General features: G+C 42.0%; 1 long non-coding RNA gene across 2 annotated transcripts in view; it reads right to left on the reverse strand.

The window, feature by feature from the left end:
- LOC129639289 (uncharacterized) overlaps positions 1–16,503 on the reverse strand; it is a 28,259-nt gene extending 11,756 nt beyond the window's left edge. Inside the window, exon 1 of one of the 2 annotated variants that reach the window (XR_008708328.1) lies at positions 11,059–16,503. This is a non-coding gene — a long non-coding RNA (uncharacterized LOC129639289). The remainder of the gene's footprint in view (positions 1–11,058) is intronic. The other variant, XR_008708327.1, reaches the window with a different exon arrangement.
- Between the last annotated feature and the right edge of the window lie 2,207 nt (positions 16,504–18,710).

An 18,710-nucleotide genomic window follows, 5' to 3' on the forward strand; every position in this document is an offset into this window, starting at 1 on the left:
AATGCCTTTTGACATCTGTGACCCTGCAGAGTAAAAGGGAGATTGAGACAATTATCTCGGGTACTGAAGCAAAAGCCTGCTTGTACTAAAATTATCTGCCTAGTCTTTGCCTGATTTTTCTATAAATGGTTACTCCATTTTTGAAAAAGAGCCACCTTATAGCATTGTACCTACATATACTTCTATGCTTAGAAAATGAAAACATTCTAAGAATAATTTAATCAAGATAGACAAACAGTTTGGCACATATACAGAGTATTCTGATTCTGTAATGCAATCCTTTGGGGAGGACATTTATCCTCCCCAAAAGAAAAGCTTTCTCTTTATCAACAGCACCCTGTGGATTTCCTAACCACTCCACCCCACACACATACACCGAAAAACCTAAAGCAACTCTAATGAATGAACATGTTCCTGAAAAAAAGTATCTCTTGATATCGTGGTATATACACAACATCAGTCTGTTTGTATTTTCAGAGGTAGATATTATTAAGCATTATTAAGGTATCGTTAAGTATATCTTTTCATGATCTGGGGCTTCCCAGGTGGCTCAGTAGTAAAGAATCTGCCTGTAATGCAGAAGACACAGGAAACCTGGGTTCGATCCCTGGGTCAGAAAGATCCCCTGGAGAAGGAAATGGCAACCCACTCCAGTATTCTTGTCTGGAAGAGAGTCGGACACAACTTAGCGACAAAACAATAACAATGTTGATGTCACTCAAAATGGTTATCAATTGTAGGACAGTCTGGTGATAGACACTGATCTATATCCAGGATATGTAACAAAGTATAAACATCATGTAGGAAAAATTTTCATCTCCCCTAAAGCACAACCACCAACTGGTTTATATACATTTATAAAGCCTCTAATGCCCAAAATATTAGAATACTAGCAGCACAAAGTAATTGGCAAACCCTCTAATTGGGGTCTAGTTTACAATTCTTCTGTTTGAGCTAACCTCTTATGACTGAATTACATTTCATTACTGTTTATCAATGTAAGAAAACAGCCTGATACCCAGGCCTTTCTTTTATGGCAGAAACTCAGGCTCAGACAGTATTTTTACATGCTGATATTCATAATGAGGTCGTACACATGAAAACTAATTCATTAATTTCCTTGATAGGTGTTATTCCTTCCTATTATCCTAGGAAGGATTCATCTTTAACCACAAGGGTTCATCTTTAGCCACAATTATATATATGACAATATACTTCAATTGAATTAAAAACTCTTTTACTTTCTTACAAATTCTAATACAATTACATCTGATGGTTCAGTTGTGATTTTTCTAAAAGCAACTGATGCCGTCTCTGCAATCCAATCTCATCAGTTAACTTTCCCTCCGATCTCACTAATACATAAATAAACCCAGAATTCTGCATGGCTTCCCATGCCCATGCAGTTCCATTTTCACATGGTATTTCTGTTTCCAAGAAGTGATCATTTCTGGAACTCTAAGCTCTTCGTTTGAATTTCCAATCTGTAAACTGTGAAGAAGTCTTGTGGGTATGAAACAAAAGAAGAAAAATTACAAATCGGAGCTACACAGAAAATAAATACAAGATTTTAGTGGAATCTAATTGTTTTCCACATATCATAGTAAGAGCTATTATCCTGCCTTCTAAATTTATGTCATCTGCACATTTATTTATATTCTTATTTCTCTGTCATCTGTCTGTCTTCCTCCTTTCTGTTAGTGTCTATTTATTTGACATGGCAAGTTGTGCTGTCTTTGTCTGCAGAGAAGAAAAGAAGGGGGAAAATGATGAAAAATCTTGGTGTAGCATGAATAGCAAAGAGGTGAGGCTGATGCCTGATGTGCGGATGAATCCTGTAAATGAAGTGGCCCTTGAATTAAATTAATTTAAAATCTGGCAAATATTACCCGGCATGTTTGTCAATGTGCTGTATAATTATTAATTTGTTCATTGAAGCAACTGTATAAATAAATAGAAAGCAGAATGCCATGATTAAGCAAGCATTGAAAACCCAGGGTCAAGGAGCCCCGCAATATGGGGATCTCAATAGCTTTCCTGGGTCCTACTTTTACATCTCCTTGTAAACCCGTACGTTGCTAACAGCAAATTAATTGGCCCACATTTAGATGCCAACAGGGCTTTTGTATTCTCGGTACACATTTTTGTCTTCTTGGAGTGAGATGCTAGTAATGGGGGTTTTAATATTACCCCTAGGGGAGCACCAGAAAATCTTAACAATTTCCTTCACTAGAGTATTTTCATTAGCGCTAAATGCCATGCAATTTACATTTGAAATCAGGTGTAGGGGTGAGCAGAACGTGACAAGACACGTTGCCGTGGTGCCTTTTTTTTTTTGTCCAATGTTCTTTATTTACTGCCACAGAGCCTCAGAAGAAAAGCATGCAAGTCAAAAAGGAAGTATTCCTTGATTTCTCTTTGCCCTTACTTTTAGGAGATGAAATTTCTATCTTATTCAAACACTCAAAGCACACATTTGAAACAGAAGAAAAAAGTACACTTTTAAAAAATAACAATAATGCATCTAAAGTAGAATTAAACTAAATATCACCTGACAGCTGTGAGCAGGTATTCCAGTAGGGGCAAAAATCCTCTAAGGGAAGGGATTAGAAGTTAAGTCAAAGACTAGGCTGCTAAGCTTATGTCTGTGCAGCTCAACTGCCTAATTCAAGCCTGAGTTAATGCAAAATTCCCCTAGTATTATGTTTATTGTAAATCTAGACTACAAGTAGATTTCATATTGAGGATGTGAAAGTAAGTGAAAAAGTGAAAGTCACTCAGTCATGTCTGACTCTTTGTGACCCCATGGAGTATACAGTCCATGGAATTCTCCAGGCCAGAATACTGGAGTGGGTAGCCTTTCCCTTCTCCAGGGGATCTTCCCAACCCAGGGATAGAACCCAGGTCTCCCACATTGCAGGTGGATTCTTTACCAGCTGAGATATCAGGGAAGCTCTTTGGATATCAACAAATATTCAAAGACCTCTCCTGGAGAGAATGGCAATTAGCATATGTTAAATCCCGGCTGGTAAAGAATCCACCTGCCAATGCAGGAGACATAAGAGACATAGGTTCAATCCCTGGGGCAAGAAGATCCCCCAAAGAAGAAAATGGCAATCCACTCTAGTATTCTTGCCCAGGAAACCCCATGGACAGAGGAGCCTGGCAGGCTACAGTCCATGGGATCGCAAAAGACCTGGACATGAATGAGCACACACACACTCCTGGAAAGAATGACAATTAGCATATGTTAAATCTGGGCTCAGTTTATATCATTATTTTGCACACAAACCTCTTGTTAGAGTTAGATCTTCTGCTTTAGTTGGATGTTTCTGTTACTGAATGCCTCAATAGAGCCTAAACCCTAAGGAGGAAAATAAAGCCAGATGAACAGTTGGAATACAGAGCTCTTTAAGGAGCTGCTTAGTGCCAGGGAGGGTTCCAGGTGCTCTACACAAATATATCCCAGCTAAATTTCCCACTTGCCCAAGGAGGTTGGTGTGGTTCTTCCCATTTTACAGGAGTTGAAACTGAAGCACATATTCGTACACATTCAAGAGCTACTTATTGCATACACTAATAGCTCTCATCGAGACAAGGCCTCAACTGCCACTGCATTAGAAAAGCAAAGGAAAACCTCACTGATGGAAGTTAGCCAGCTTGTGAACTTCAGTTATCACAACCTCAGGATGGTCTCTAGATGAATGAAAGATGCAGATAGTCTCCAAATTTGACTGAGTGTCAGATTTATGTCTCCCGGTTGTCAGTGTGACTTAGGCTGCTCTCTGGCCTGCTATCATGCTAACAGATTAATGAGGGTACATTGTTTATAGCCTCAAGTTCCTAAAAATGTTCCCTAAAGAAGGCAAAGGCAAGATAATAGAGCAAGAGGAGAGTTTTCTAGTCCAGTGGTTCTCACTTTACTGCACCTCAGAATCAACTTCTGAAAATCCCTCAGGCAAACCTGAATCAGAATCTCTAGGCTAGTACTCAGGCCTCAGTCAAGTCTTATTTAAATACCAAACGAACATTAACCAGCATTCAGTTCAGTTCAGTTCAGTCGCTCAGTTGTGTCCGACTCTTTGCGACCCCATGAATTGCAGCACGCCAGGCCTCCCTGTCCATCACCAACTCCCGGAGTTCACCCAGACTCACGTCCATCGAGTCAGTGATGCCATCCAGCCATCTCATCCTCTGTCGTCCCCTTCTCTTCCTGCCCCCAATCCCTCCCAGCATCAGAGTCTTTTCCAATGAGTCAACTCTTTACATGAGGTGGCCAAAGTACTGTAGTTTCAGCTTCAGCATCATTCCTTCCAAAGAACACCCAGGGCTGATCTCCTTTAGAATGGACTGGTTGGATCCCCTTGCAGTCCAAGGGACTCTCAAGAGTCTTCTCCAACACCACAGTTCAAAAGCATCAATTCTTTGGCACTCAGCTTTCTTCACAGTCCAACTCTCACATCACCACCACATCACATCACAAAAACCACCAGTTAACACAAAAGAGATACACAATTTATAATAAGACTTAACTATGTACAAATTCCTACATATGTTTAGGTACTGTGGTGTGAAAAAAAAACCAGAAGATTCCAGTTAGCTCTACTATTCTATCTACTATCTCTACTATTCTACTATCTCTATGAACTTGGGTAAATTACAGAAACTTCTTAAGTCTCAGTTTCCTCTGGAAAATAAAATCATACTTGTCTTAACTCACAGAGAAAGCAACATGTCAAATAAAACTTTTCAAATTTTACAGGCTTATTTTTTTTTAAGTTTCTTCATTTTTTTTCATGCAGTTCAAGTGTGACCAGTCACTGCTTAATCTAAACACAATTCCTTCCCCAGACCTTAGTTGATCTAACTAACCCCTACCTTTCCTTTCTTGGACTTTGCACCTCCAGGGACCAGGAGCCAATTAGCAATAAAACTACATCCAGGATAGCTGATTCATGTTGATGTTTGGCAGAAACCAACACAATACTGTAAAGCAATTGTTCTTCAAATAAAAATAAATAAATTTAAATTTAAAAAAAAGAAAAAAAAAACTACATCCAGGATGATTTCTTCAGCTGCCAGCTCATCTCTTTCACAGCCACTGAAAGTTTATTGACTCTGCTTAAACTATTTGTGGACAAAAATAACCTCATCTACCTTCTGATCAACTACCTCATCTTTACTATCTTCCTTCTACCTTGGTTCCTTCACATATTGTGACTTCACCAACTTGCCACAAAAAAACTTTCAATGCTATTTTTTCTCAATCACAAAATGGCACAGAGAAGAAACAAACAAAAACCCTACATTCAAAACCCAGGTCTACCATTTAAGTGTATAGCTAATTCACTCAATTTCTCAGCTTCCTCATTTGAGGAGGGGGATAAATATACCTATCTCCCAAAACTGTCTGAAAGAGTCAAAGAGAGCACATAGCTTTGTGGAAATTAGAGCTGCATTGTTACTAATTTTAATTTTTGTTATTAATTTTGAAACTGATAAGATCTACCTAAATACAACCATCTCCAATGAATCTTGCAACTAATTTTAGCTACTATCCAAAAGTAGCCTGAATGTAAACATTACTGATATATTTTGCTAAACCAAAAAGAAACTGAAATAAAAATGAAAATGCTTCTTTACATTATTCTCCATTTCTCTCCTTGTCTTAACATAAGATCAAATACTTAGGAAAGATAATACTAGAAGATTTCCAGTTTGTATAGCTTTTTGCTGTCTTCAAATCCAGGACCAAGTTGAGTGTTCATCCAGAATTTCCAGGTTTTCTGCTAGTCTCCCTGTGGTTTGTTGGAACCTACCAGTGTTTATTTTTGTCAGAGCTTGATGAGTAGTACAAAGAATCAGCTCTGGATCAAAAATGTCTCTCTAGGATTTATCTAAATCATAATTGTCAAGTCCCTCCTCCTCCCTGAATTAATTCAGGGGTTAAACAGGTGTTGTTGAGAGTGGTATGGAAAACTTGCTATAAAGGTAGCTGTCCAGCCTATACCCCTTCCACCTCCCCAAATCTGACTCAGTAAGAAGTGGAGCCCAAAGCTCTGCATTCTCATTGGTACTCCAGGTGCTTCTGACCTAAGGGTCATTGTGTTTGGAAACTACCAAGTGAAACACTTTCCTATGGCAGTATTCTACTGACAATCCCACAAAAGACTGCCGTTAGAGGAATCTTATGTTGGACTAATGACAACCAAAATTGGGATTTACTGATCTTCACCACAAAGCGAGATTTCAGACTTTATTTCATCTCAGCCTATCAACCTATGGACATGACTCTACCTCTGGATGAATCATCTGCAATCCCTATAAGCAAGGGCAGAAAACTGGGACCCTCTATTAAGCTATTAACCCTCTGGTTTTCAACCGTAGCTGCACTTCTGAACCACCTGGGAATTCTGTTTTAAGCCCAGATGCCCACATCTCACCCCAGAGCAGTGGTTCTCAAACTTTAGCTCCATCAGAATCACCTGGGGAACTTTTTACACCACAGATTGCTGTGCCCCACCTCCAGAGTTTCTGATGCAGTAGATCTAGGGTCGGAGCCTGAGAATCTACATCCCTACCAGGTTCCCAAGTGATGCAGATGTTGCTGGTCCAGGGACCACACTTCAAGAATCCCTTGTCCAAACAAACTAAATCAGAACTTCAGTGCTTGAAGTGCAACATTAGTAATATTTAAAGTTCTTCAGGTAATCAATCCCACAGTGCAGTCAAAGGTGGGAAACACTGATCTACACCCATATCACATGACATTTTCCTTAGATGAGTGATACATAACAGCGGGAGAGGTGCAGGGGGTACAGATAAATAGCCATCTTGATTCAGCTCCAGCAGGAATACCTAGTTTCCAGGGGAAGCAGGGCCAGTGGTACCAGTAATGGACTTACTGCTGTGCACACTGATAAAATGAACCAGCTCTCAAAAAATAAAATAGCCCCTGATTCATAGCATTTGCTGATTTTCATGCTGTAAAAACTCCCACCACAGCTGGTACCAAGCTTCCAAACAGACTAGACATACCTGTGGCAGATTTGTTTTGATGTTTGGCAAAACTAATACAGTGTTTCAGGTTTAAAAATAAAATAAAATAAAGAACTAGGAAGAGAGGCAGGCAGTCGGCCCTTACAAGCTGGTACAGGCCAGCTCCAACACACCACCACCTGTGGTACCAGCAGAGGCCTCAGTGAGAGTGGCAGCAATGTTCTAAGCAAACCAGTTCTCTGGTGTCGGAGGTCCTAGCTAATTAGCATCCCTTGCTGCAGTTTCTCAACCTGGTTCCCCATCCTTCTCAGTCATTCTGAGAACAATGAAATAGTCTTTCTAATCAATTATTTGAATCAGCCCAAGAATGTTTCTGTTGCTTACAGCTAGAACTCTGACCTTCTAAAGGTAACAGCTGGAGGTCAAGAACCTAAGACCTAGAGTCTAAACCCCTGCAGTCCTAGAAAGGATTTCTCTTTAAGACATTTGCATCTTAAGAGGGATAAAACTCTTAAACCACTGTGTCTCAGAATTAAATGAGAATCACCTGGGGATCTTGTTAAAATGCAGAGTCTGATTCAATAGGACTAAGGGGGAACAGAAAATGTACATTTCTCATAGGCTCCTTGGAGATGTTAGTCCCGGCACACACTGTGGAGTGAGTCCTGAAACCACAGACCTAAAGTTCTAAGAGTGGGGCCTTGGGCCTTGATCCTTCTGGGCATCCTTGAGTTCAAGCCACATAAGGGCCTGACTGCCCTCCTTATTCTGGTCAGTGCCTCAGCTGACTCTACATATTTGCATGGTTGATGCAGGCTGGTCCTAACCGCTGGGACAGTCTACCTTGGAATGCCTGAGATGCCATGGAGAATGTCACCGGACCATCTCTGATCACCTTTCTTGGAAGACAAGCCATAAACTTAAATTCATATATTCGTTTATTCAATAAACATTTGCTGTTTACCTCTTATGTGTAATGCTCTCAGCTAAGTTCACGTCATTCTAGACTCTCCGTCTGCGCATTTTAAATAAGCTGAATTGGGAGCATTCCCAGTGCCATTAAATGAGAACTGGATTTAGCACATGTAACAAGAAGTTAAAGGTCAAAGGGATCTGTGTGGGCAAGGAAAAGTTCCAAGCCCGTCAGCAGTTTGGCTGTGGGAAAATGCAACCTGATAATCTGTCAACTCAAGTTGTCAATCAAAGCTCATTATTATACCACCCATCTGACACTCGATCAATAGGATAAGTACTTTCTGATGTCAGATCAATGGTATGACTAAGTTTGGGGGTGACAGCTAAACAATTGCATCCATCCTAAGTATGTGAATGTTATTGCCAAGAACATCAACTCAAAGTAAAATGATAAACCACTTCCTGCACAGTGTTGTGAAAGAAATGTTCAAATCCCCAGAAATGCTTGGTGCTCCCACCTACTAAGACAGAAAAGGTAAAGTGCGTGTTTGTTTCTAAGATTTATAAAGTACTCATTTTTCAACTGAGCTTATGGGGAAGATACATTTCACAGAGCCATAAGCTAACAATTGAGCCCCCAGGGCTGATAGAATAAGAGATTTTTGTCATGCCATAGAATTTGAACAAAATTCACAGGAACTGTGAAAATATCTCCCGCCCCCCCCCTTTTCCAACTGCAACAGTTTCCCCTTCTTGAACAGCTGCTATCCTAGAGATCCAGGAATGATTTTTATCATGATGGAGAAAAGTCAACTAAAGGAATCCCTTCTCACAACTGTGACCATCCACATAACAGCCACTTCCTTATTCAAGAGCAAATATCAACATAGCCCCCATCTAAGCTCTGTGTTAAGCTCTGGGAATAGAAGGGTTAAAAATTTTAGGACAAAGTATTAAGGGGCCCTTAGGTAGAGATGCATCCATAGTGTGGGAGAGGCCAGTGAAGTGATACCTGAGCTAATACCTGAAGGGTAAGTAAGATATAGGCAGGCCAAATGTGTGAGATGAGTATTCCAAGGAGAAAAATCAGCATGTGCAAGGGCCCTGGGGTAGAGAAACTGTGGCATCTTGAAATAAGACCCATGATGTAGGAGTGCAGTTAGCAAAGAGAAGAGTGAGACCTGCCAAAGCAGCTGAAGCAGACAGCGGCCAGATGGCCAAGGTCTGTGCAATTCCATGTGCACTTCCCTACTCATGTGACTAAAGGGGATGTGCTAAGAGACAAGACTCTAAGAGACAGAGAAAAGATCTCGTTAAGAGTCAACAGGTACCATAGGACAAGGTAGCCTCCCCTCTACTCTGTGACAGCCCTGAGCACATGGTGAGGAGGGCAGCACCACCTTGAATCTGCTTCTGTAGCCAACTCCTATTCTCAAATGCCTTCCTACAACCACTGTGCCCGTGAAGCCTGGTGCTTGTCCCCCCCACCCCCACCCCAAATCAGAGTGAAGCTCAGATGGGTCGAGTGACCAATCCCATGGACATTAGTGCTTTAATGGGGACAACTGGTCACCATAAGGTCAAAATGACAATGAGTTGGGACAGGTATATACAGAGGGAAAGAAAGGAATAGTGTGAGGTACACTCTGATCTAGATTATTCCTGTTCACAGAATGCCCTATTATTCCATGATATATTAGTATATGTAGATACTTTTATGTGTATGTTTTATATGTATATGGATTGTGGTGGTGGTGTTCAGTCACCCAGTCATGTCTGACTCTTTGTGACCCCATGGACTGCAGCATGCCAAGCCTCCCTGTTTCTCACCATCACCCAGAGTTTGCCCAAGTTCATGTCCATGCATCAGTGATGATGTCCAGCCATCTCATTCTCTGATGCCCTCTTCTCCTTCTGCCCTCAATCTTTCCTCAATCTATGCATGAATATATGTAAATATATATTTGTGAGTGTGTGTATACATGCAGGAGCATATATGTTTGAGTGGTTATGAATGTATGTGTGTATGTGTGTCTGTAGTCACATCCACATGTATAAATTTGATATATGGCTCCTGATTACTGAGCTTACCAGCTTGCAAACACTCTGCTAAGTACTTTCCGTAAATAATTTCTCTTCATTTTCACAAGAACCCTAAGACATACATTCCTTATACTATACTCACTTTTCAGATAAGGAAACAAAAGCCTAGAGAGGCTCAGTAACTTGCTCAAAATCATAAGCTATTAAGTAAATCCTGACTCAACATCCATCTCTTCCAAAAAACATTTCTTTTCCTTAGCAGCTCCACACATTTTCCAGCCCACCAAAATTTTACTTCAACATCACCATTAATTCCATGTCTGTTAGACCCCTTGGTGGGGGAAGGGGAGCAGGGCGGGGGGAAGGTGTGTGTACCCTAAGAGTAAGTAAAAGTCGCTCAGTCAAGTCCAACTCTTTGGGACCCCATGGACTATACAGTCCATGGAATTCTCCAGGCCAGAATACTGGAGTGGGTAGCCTTTCCCTTCTCCAGGGGATCTTCCCAACCCAGGGATCGAGCCCAGGTCTCCTGTATTGCAGGCGGATTCTTTACCAGCTGAGCCACAAGGGAAGCCCAAGAATACTGGAGTGGGTAGCCTGTCCCTTCTCCAGCGGATCTTCCTGACCCAGGAATTGCACCAGGGTCTCCTGCATTGCAGGCAGATTCTTTACCAACTGAGCTATCAGGGAAGCCCAAGTGTACCCTAAAGTGTATCATAAATGCTGAGGCCAGCATTCCCTGGTGCATGTTAACCTTCACAAGGTGACCTTTGAGAAAACATCTTAACTTCAGGAACAGTGAGGTCTATGCTCCTGCCATATGGTCACCAAGTCAATCCAGATTCACAGGACGCCTCTAAAACCATGGCCTGCTACCATGTTGCAATCACAAAACATTCTGCAAAGCCTAGGGTGAGATTCCAAACCAACTGAAAGGACACAGACATGAAATGTTCTGATTTGGACAAGAGGGGAGACTTAATCAGAGTGAATATTGTAGCCACACAATCACAGTAGCTAAAAGATGGATACTAACGAGCCTGTCTCCCTTTATTTATATGGCTTTACATCTCTACTTACTGAGGAACAGTTTTTACTTACCTTTTAAACAGCCAGAGTGCCACTTCATCATTAAGCAGAGATGCCAGGGAAGAAGAGAGTATTATTTAAAATGCAAACAGAGTGTAAAGGATGACTGCCAAGAAACAGCTCATTCCGAACGCCTCACAGCTACCGCTGCTGCTACTACAAAATGTCTGCAGGAGCTGAAGTCCACACAGGCCTGTGGCGTGCATCAGAACACCTGGAGGCCGAGTTACAGCACCGCACGCTGGGCCCCTCCCCCAGAGGGCCTCATCCGGCAGGTGTGGGATGAGGTGCGCGAACTCAAGTTCCCAGGTGTGCTGCTGACCCCCAACACACTTTGGGAGCGTTGGTGGACAGCCTTAAGTCCAGCCCGTTGGCAGTGCTAACAGTTAAAACTAAAAGGTGACTAGAACTTTCCTGGACAAAAGGATCCCTGGACCTGAAGGGAAATGTCCAGGTCATAATAGAGGCTATAGATCCCTCAGATAAAAAGTAAACTGCTTCCTCCTAGAGGCCCAACATCCTCTAATACCCTGGGTTCAGCCCTTTCAGAAGGATAAGGAAACCATTTGGGCTAGATAAAGGCTGCTGATGACATCAGGTCACCAAGGGGAAAGTGGTCTCATTGAATTACAGATGTCACATAGAAATCCCTGGAGTGATCAAGACGATTGTTCTACGTAGTGCAAAGAAACGCCAGCAAGATAGAGGTCTGCCTCTCTTCTTTGCTCAGTGAAAAAGAAAATTGTGTCAGAGAGGCTATTGTGCCAAGAAGGTATCTGATAATGAACTATGTCTCCTCCCTACCTCTTTCCAATAAAGCTTGTCAAAACAAACTGTGCCTGATGGCCAAGGACAGGCTTGGTCCCTGGCAAACAACAGAAGAGCTAAATTCAGGAAGATTGGGCTTTTACTACCAGCCCTTCCGCCCACAGTCCCCAAGTGGGATCACATTCCTATCTTGTTTTGCCCTGTTGTCCATGAATTAGCCAGTCCTGGGGTTAAATCAGTTGCAAAGATGCTAGGCTTGAAATACTGTCTTAGAGCATTGTCCTCATGGAGAACTACAAAGGCGGGGCCACCACGAATGGCCACAACTGGAATCCTGGCGGAATTCAGAGAACCACACATCGCCCTGGAGACCTAGGCTAAGTGTGACACCCCTTGGATTTAGCTGAGCCCAGTGAATCCTCCCTACCCTGAGTGTCTATCCTGTCAGGATCTGTGATTGAGAGCTGCTTAAACAGGTGAGAAAATTTCAGGAAGCTAATATGCCCCACCTAATCAAGGCTAAGTGTTCCCTCTTTGCCCAAGCCCTCTTATTTGCACGAGTACCACATGGTAATGGGTAAATAATTTTTTTCAAGCTTGTTTCAGATGCAGGCCCTTAAATAAGTGATCAGTGCTCAGTTTCATCTAAAGGAGTGGTTACCCAGCAAGTCTGAAGATTCATGCCCTCATCAGAGCCATTTCGACCTCATCGTTCAGAAACCTAATACTACAAAATTAGCTCCAGCAGAGTTAGAAACTGAGGGAGTCTTTCTTTGGGCACACCTGGAGACTCACTTTTCACCACCTTGAAGACCTGTAGCAATGAGCTTCAGTTACTGAGCACTCCCATCTGTTAGTTATTTCATAAAAACATTTCAAACTTTTTTCCCCATGGTTTTGCGGCTTTCCTTCTTTTTGGCCCTGATACACTGTTTATTTACAAAAACTTACCTCTTCCACCTAGCACCTGGAAACAGATTCTGAGCAAAACATGTCTCCTGTGATGCCACTAGGGCAGTGGCTCTCAAAGCAGGGTCACAGGATCCACAGTATCCTGACCTGGGAACATGTTAAAGATGCAATCCTCCAGGACAAAGCGTCCAGAAACTCTGGGGTTGGGGCCCAGCCCTGGGTAATTCTGAGGCCAGCAAGAGTGTGAGAAACACAGTAAGTAGAGAACGTGAGGATAAGGAATGAGAAGCCCAGTTCAAGGTAAGGGGTTTTCTTCACCCACGGACATATTTTCTGTAAATGTTTATATTATAGCCCAACACCACATATACGTTGCTGCCTTCTTATTATAATGATGTACTGGAGCTAGCGTCTAGCAGCTTGTGAAGGCCGCTGGTAAGCATTCAGGAAATTTGCAAGCCAGCTGTTAAACCCCTGGAATCCTGCAGTCAGCCATGGTGGGAGTATTTACACCAGGGAAATCAGCAATCATCACACATCAGAGCTCTCACGCAGGGAGCTAGTTTACTAGCACACCACTGGCTGGTTTTTCAAAGGGTTGCCATGGTCTGTGGTGGGACATAAGACAGTGGCAGATAAAGGATGACAGGGTAAGGAGCCAGGATTTGGAACTGGCCAAGAGATTAGGAGGGAGTATGCACAGACGGGCAGGCCAAGAGAGAGGCCAGAAGACCAGGAGTAGAAACAGAATTGGATGCTTAGAATAGCACTCTGAGCTGGAGCTAGGACAGACTATGGAGTGAGACAGAGCAAGTTTAACATCACTTTGTAAAGCTAAAATGGACCATTTTTGTCATCTAGTGGTAACATGTTGATTCTTTCATTCAGTAAATATTTACTGTCTACTAACACCAAGCACGGTGCTGGGCTCTGACGATACCATGGTGAGTAACACAGACAAGGTCTCTGCCATCACAAACCTTTTTGGCTTACAGACAACAACATAAAGCTAAGTACACACAGTTTAGTACTCCAGTGATGATAAGGAGTTATCTGATGTGAGTGATCATAAGCGGCTATTTGATGTAAGATGCTCTAGGTGAGCTTCATTGATAAGGTGACATTTGAACAGAGACCCAAGGGAAGTGAGACAGCAAGTCACTGTCGGGAGACAATCCTCCATGGTCTCAAGCATTTTTGCACAATGTAGGAGCAAAGGCACTGACTGCCTTTGTGTTCAGTAGCTTGTAAAGGGTTTTATATGGCAAACATCCATGGATGGCAGAGATAATGTCTTCCTCCAGAGTTAAGCACAGATTCACTGCTGTCCAGTATAACATGCCACCCCCTGGAGGAAAGGACAGCCATGCTTACCGCCCATTTTAAATGATTCAGGTTTCCTAATCTCAGGGTTCCTCTCCTCGAAGACAACCCACTGCATGTGCTGGTGTCATCTGGCCCTCTGTGTTTATTCTTGTGGGAACTGGGACTCAGAAAAGTAGCACAAGAAAATGCTGATGCTCCAGCTACAGATATTGCTGTGAATAATAAAGTCATTTGTCTATGACCCAGGAAAGTCATGTCTTCTGCCAGCAACCATGAAACTGCGGCAGGCTAACTCAATGGCCTGCAAGCAAGGTAAACTGTCAGGCCCTTCAGCGTTCATGACAGCACTGAGAATAAATGAGGGAAGGGTGGGCCAGGCAGGGAAAAGAGCAAGTGCAGAATGCCCTGAGATGGGTGATAGTCCCTCTCAACTAGATTCACCCCTTGAGAGCTGTGCAAATTGACTCCATCTTACTCGTTCTGCCTGACTAACTTTTGGGAGGTCAACACTTCTTGCAGCAAGATCTGTGATTGCCAAGATAGGAAGAAAGGGCAAGCATCTGCCATGCCATGCCCACTCCTGGTCCCAAAGAGGGTCAGGTCGAATTTAGGGACACATGAAATGTGTTTCACTTAGGGGTTAAGAAAAAACAGTCCTAGAAAGACTTGTGTCTAGAACAGACACTACAGAGAGCAAAGAAGGGTGACAGTGACCAACCCCCAGCCCCAGCAGCAGCTGGGAACCCAGAACTCAATAGGAGAAAAATGGGAAAATACAAAAAAAAGAAAGACAGAAATGAAAGTAGAGGCACAATCCTCAAAGAGCATTTCTTTGGAAGCTCATCTTCCAGCTTTTTGTAGATAAAGCCATGACCAGTCAACACAAAGTTAGCCACAATCACAGTGCATGAAAAAAAAAACAAAACAAAACTAGGACAACTTGACTTTTATAAAGGGTATGGAAGTTGAAGAAAATAGCATCTGGTATATAGAGTTGAAGAGCCATGTTTGAATGCATTTTTAACATTTTTTTCAGAACACATCTCCAATCTGATCATGAAAGGAATTGGAAAGAAAGATGGAATTCTATACACAGACATTTCCGTTATGAATCACTCCTTAGAAATGACTCATTTCCTTAAAATTAAACAAGACGGCACCTAATGAAGAGTAACACTTGAAAATTCCCTTTCATCTTTAAGAAAAATTTGAACTTGGCTTTAGCTTTTCAGTTTAGAAAAAGAGTGCACTCAGCTCAGTCTAACAGTCAATATTTTCCCGTGTATCAGGATTCAGTGTCAGCCACCCTGATGCTGACAAATGTTAAATGACAAAAGCAGATTGATAACTGTGGTTTCTGTTTTAAAACACTTCATTTTCTCTCCTATCTCAAAAGTGTTCAGTTGAGGTAACTCTGTAACTTTTACAAGCTCACATTCCAATGAGTAACAGAAGTGCAAGAGTAACTTAGAGGGGACAGTCATTGCAAAGGACTGAATGTTTGTGTCCCCTCCCCAAAATTCATAGTTGAGACCTAACCCCCACTCTGACGGGATTAGAAGATGGGGCCTTTGGGAGGTGATTAGGTCATGAGAGTGGAGCCCTCATAAATGAGATTAGTGCTCTTATAAAAGGGACCCTAGAGAACTTTCCCATCCCTTCTGCCATATGAGGACACTGCAAGAAGATAGGCATTTAAGAACCAGGAAGCCGGGCCCTCACCACACACAGAATCTGCCAGCACCTTGATCTTAGACCTCCCAGCCTCCAGAACTGTGAGAAATAAATGTTTGCCATTGAAGCCACCCAGTCTTGTGTCATGGCAGTCCCAACAGACTAAGACAGTTGTATCTACACATCTAAGGTTTCAATCACAATTTGATCCTGAGGTCATCAGATCCATTTCCCTGCTTCCATACAGGACCACAGCAAAACTGATTAAATCAGTATCTGCCACATTTTTAAGACCTTAAGTGAACAACATCTTGCCATCTCTTATAATCGTCTCCTTTTTAAAATTCTTTTGAAGAAGGATTTAGCTACAGCAGTGATTACTGCTGTACTATTGGAAATGGGGAAAACCAGCTACAACCTAAATGTCCCAGAATAGAGGAGTGGTTCAATACCTGAGGCCACATGCGTATGGCAGAACATCTTGCTGCCATGCAAGTGACAGTATAGAATATAAATGGCATAATATTTCGTTAAAGGTGACAGGTTTATGGAACAGCACATACAGGATGAACCCATTTTTGTTTAAAATATGAAATGCATATATATTCCCCGTGTGTGCACAAAATGCATATCAAGCACCTATTACATGCCAGGCACTGTGTTAGGCTCTGAGAATGCAGCGGTGCAAAGACAAACATAATTCCCGCCCTCATGAAGCTTACAGTCTAGCCAGGAAGGTAGACATTAGATAAATAAGCATACAAGCCATTAGTTAGTTGCAATTATGAGAAATGCTGCAAAAAAAAAAAAAAAAAAACACACAGAATATTGTACTTTCTGCCTAAGAAAACCCTAGCTCCAAACACTCAGCTCATCCTCTCCATTTTAGCTTTGTGAAGCCCCTCTGGGTGAGAAGGTTTTAGGACATATTCTGCTTCCTAATTATTCCTATGAATATATTTTTATAACAAGACCAACAAAAGGGAAATTTCAGAATTCCTGGGGAATCATTTCTCATTAAGCATGCCAAACCACCAAGAATAACCTTGCACAGACTAGAAATCCTCACTCCTCATCTCCTCTTTGCCAAGCTAATAATGTGAATTGTTTTAACCTTTCCTTATAGGTTTTATTTTCCAAGCCTTAAATCATCTTCATTGTCCTTTTATGAACTGTCTCCAAGTTTTACATGATGAATGCCTGCTCATTAGACACTGAACAAACTTGTGGATGGATGCACTCCTGTAACTTTAAAGGCTTTGGTTTTGTCAAAGAAGGGCTTGCAGCCAGTACACAATATATATCATCTGCATCTATGATAAACAGACCTCTTAAAGTTGGGTTCCCCATAAAAGCATTCAATCTTCCCATTTCTTTCTAATTAAGATCTTCTTCCCATCTTCAAAGCCCTGGATTGCATCCACAAACCCTAAATAATGTGTTTCATTTCTTTAAAAATAGCATTTCCCTGAAGCAGCATTACACAGATATTTTAACTGGCTTTTTCCTTCCCCTGTCCAAGCCTGTCAGCAGATTTGCTACTGCTCTGGCCATCAGACATAACGTATCAGGTCCAAGCAATTTTACCAGCACAGAACTTTTATTTTATCCCTGGAAGGCAAGGGAAGTCGTGGCTTTAAAGATCCTAAATGGCCCGGATTATTTTTGAGTATCTAATATTTCTTGGATACTCAATATGTATGTAATGTTTCTCTCATACAACTAAACAAGAAGATGAACTTCCTATGTTCCAAAGGTTGACACAGAAATGGAAAAATAGTACCCACAGGTGAGTTTAAATGTGAGTCTCAGTGGTCTCTTTAATACACATTAAAAGGCCTGGGTCACTGGGCAAATACACACCAATGCCTAACAACCCCGTACAACCTTAGCAGAGCATTAAGATTAAGCTCTACTCAGCTGTGGGAAGTTTCCATGGACTGGGTGACTTTTATGTGACGTTTTTATTACTGTTGCAAATAGCTCACAGGGTCTAGCCAAATATGCAGTCAGCCACCAAGCTGAAGCACTTTCAGAACCACCATAGCTAAAATTAAGCCTGATCCCTCCACTGCCACCAAGAACTTGGATAGGCAGAATGATACATACATGTTTTCTTTACATTTCTGTCTCCAGCTGAATGTCCTTTGGCGATCATAGTGAACAAAGCTAAAGCCATGGATCCAAATAAATAAAATAGCAATTTCTATACCCCTTTCGTCCATAAACTTTCAATTCACTTTCTCCACTATCATTAGGGTACTTGAATTTTGCCCCCAAAGGTAAAACTTAGTACTGAAATTTTGTTCTACAAATGGATTTTAATTATAGTTTGTAACAACATGAACAGAAGTTAAGTCATTTAGTTCTGGGACTTCCCTGGTCGTCCAGTGGCTAAGACTCTGCACTCCCAGTGCAGGACACCTGGGTTTGATCCCTGGTCAGGGAACTAGATTCCACATGCCACAACAAAGACCCAACTCACCCAAATCACTAAATATTTTTTTAAAATAATATTCAGTTCTGATTCCAGATCAATTTCCTCAGCATCTTCAGTGAGATTCAAAGTTATCCAGGAGATAGTGCTTGCCCTCTAAAAGCTAATTAAAATTGTGAATATTCAAAGAATGTTGAATTCCCTGAGATATAACAAACTAGAAACTGGCCTTGGAGAAGGCAATGGCACCCCACTCCAGTACCCTTGCCTGGAAAATCCCATGGATGGAGGAGCCTGGTAGGCTGCAGTCCATGGGGTCATGGAGGGTCGGACACGACTGAGCGACTTCACTTTCACTTTTCACTTTCATGCATTGGAGAAGGAAATGGCAACCCACTCCAGCGTTCTTTTCTGGAGAATCCCAGGGACGGGGGAGCCTGGTGGGCTGCCGTCTCTGGGGTCACACAGAGTCGGACACAACTGAAGTGACTCAGCAGCAGCAGCAGCAGCAGAAACTGGCCTGAATCCTTCTGTACTTTTACTGTCT

The sequence above is a fragment of the Bubalus kerabau genome, chromosome X (assembly GCF_029407905.1).
Source record: "Bubalus kerabau isolate K-KA32 ecotype Philippines breed swamp buffalo chromosome X, PCC_UOA_SB_1v2, whole genome shotgun sequence".
Classification (NCBI taxonomy): Eukaryota; Metazoa; Chordata; class Mammalia; order Artiodactyla; family Bovidae; genus Bubalus; species Bubalus kerabau.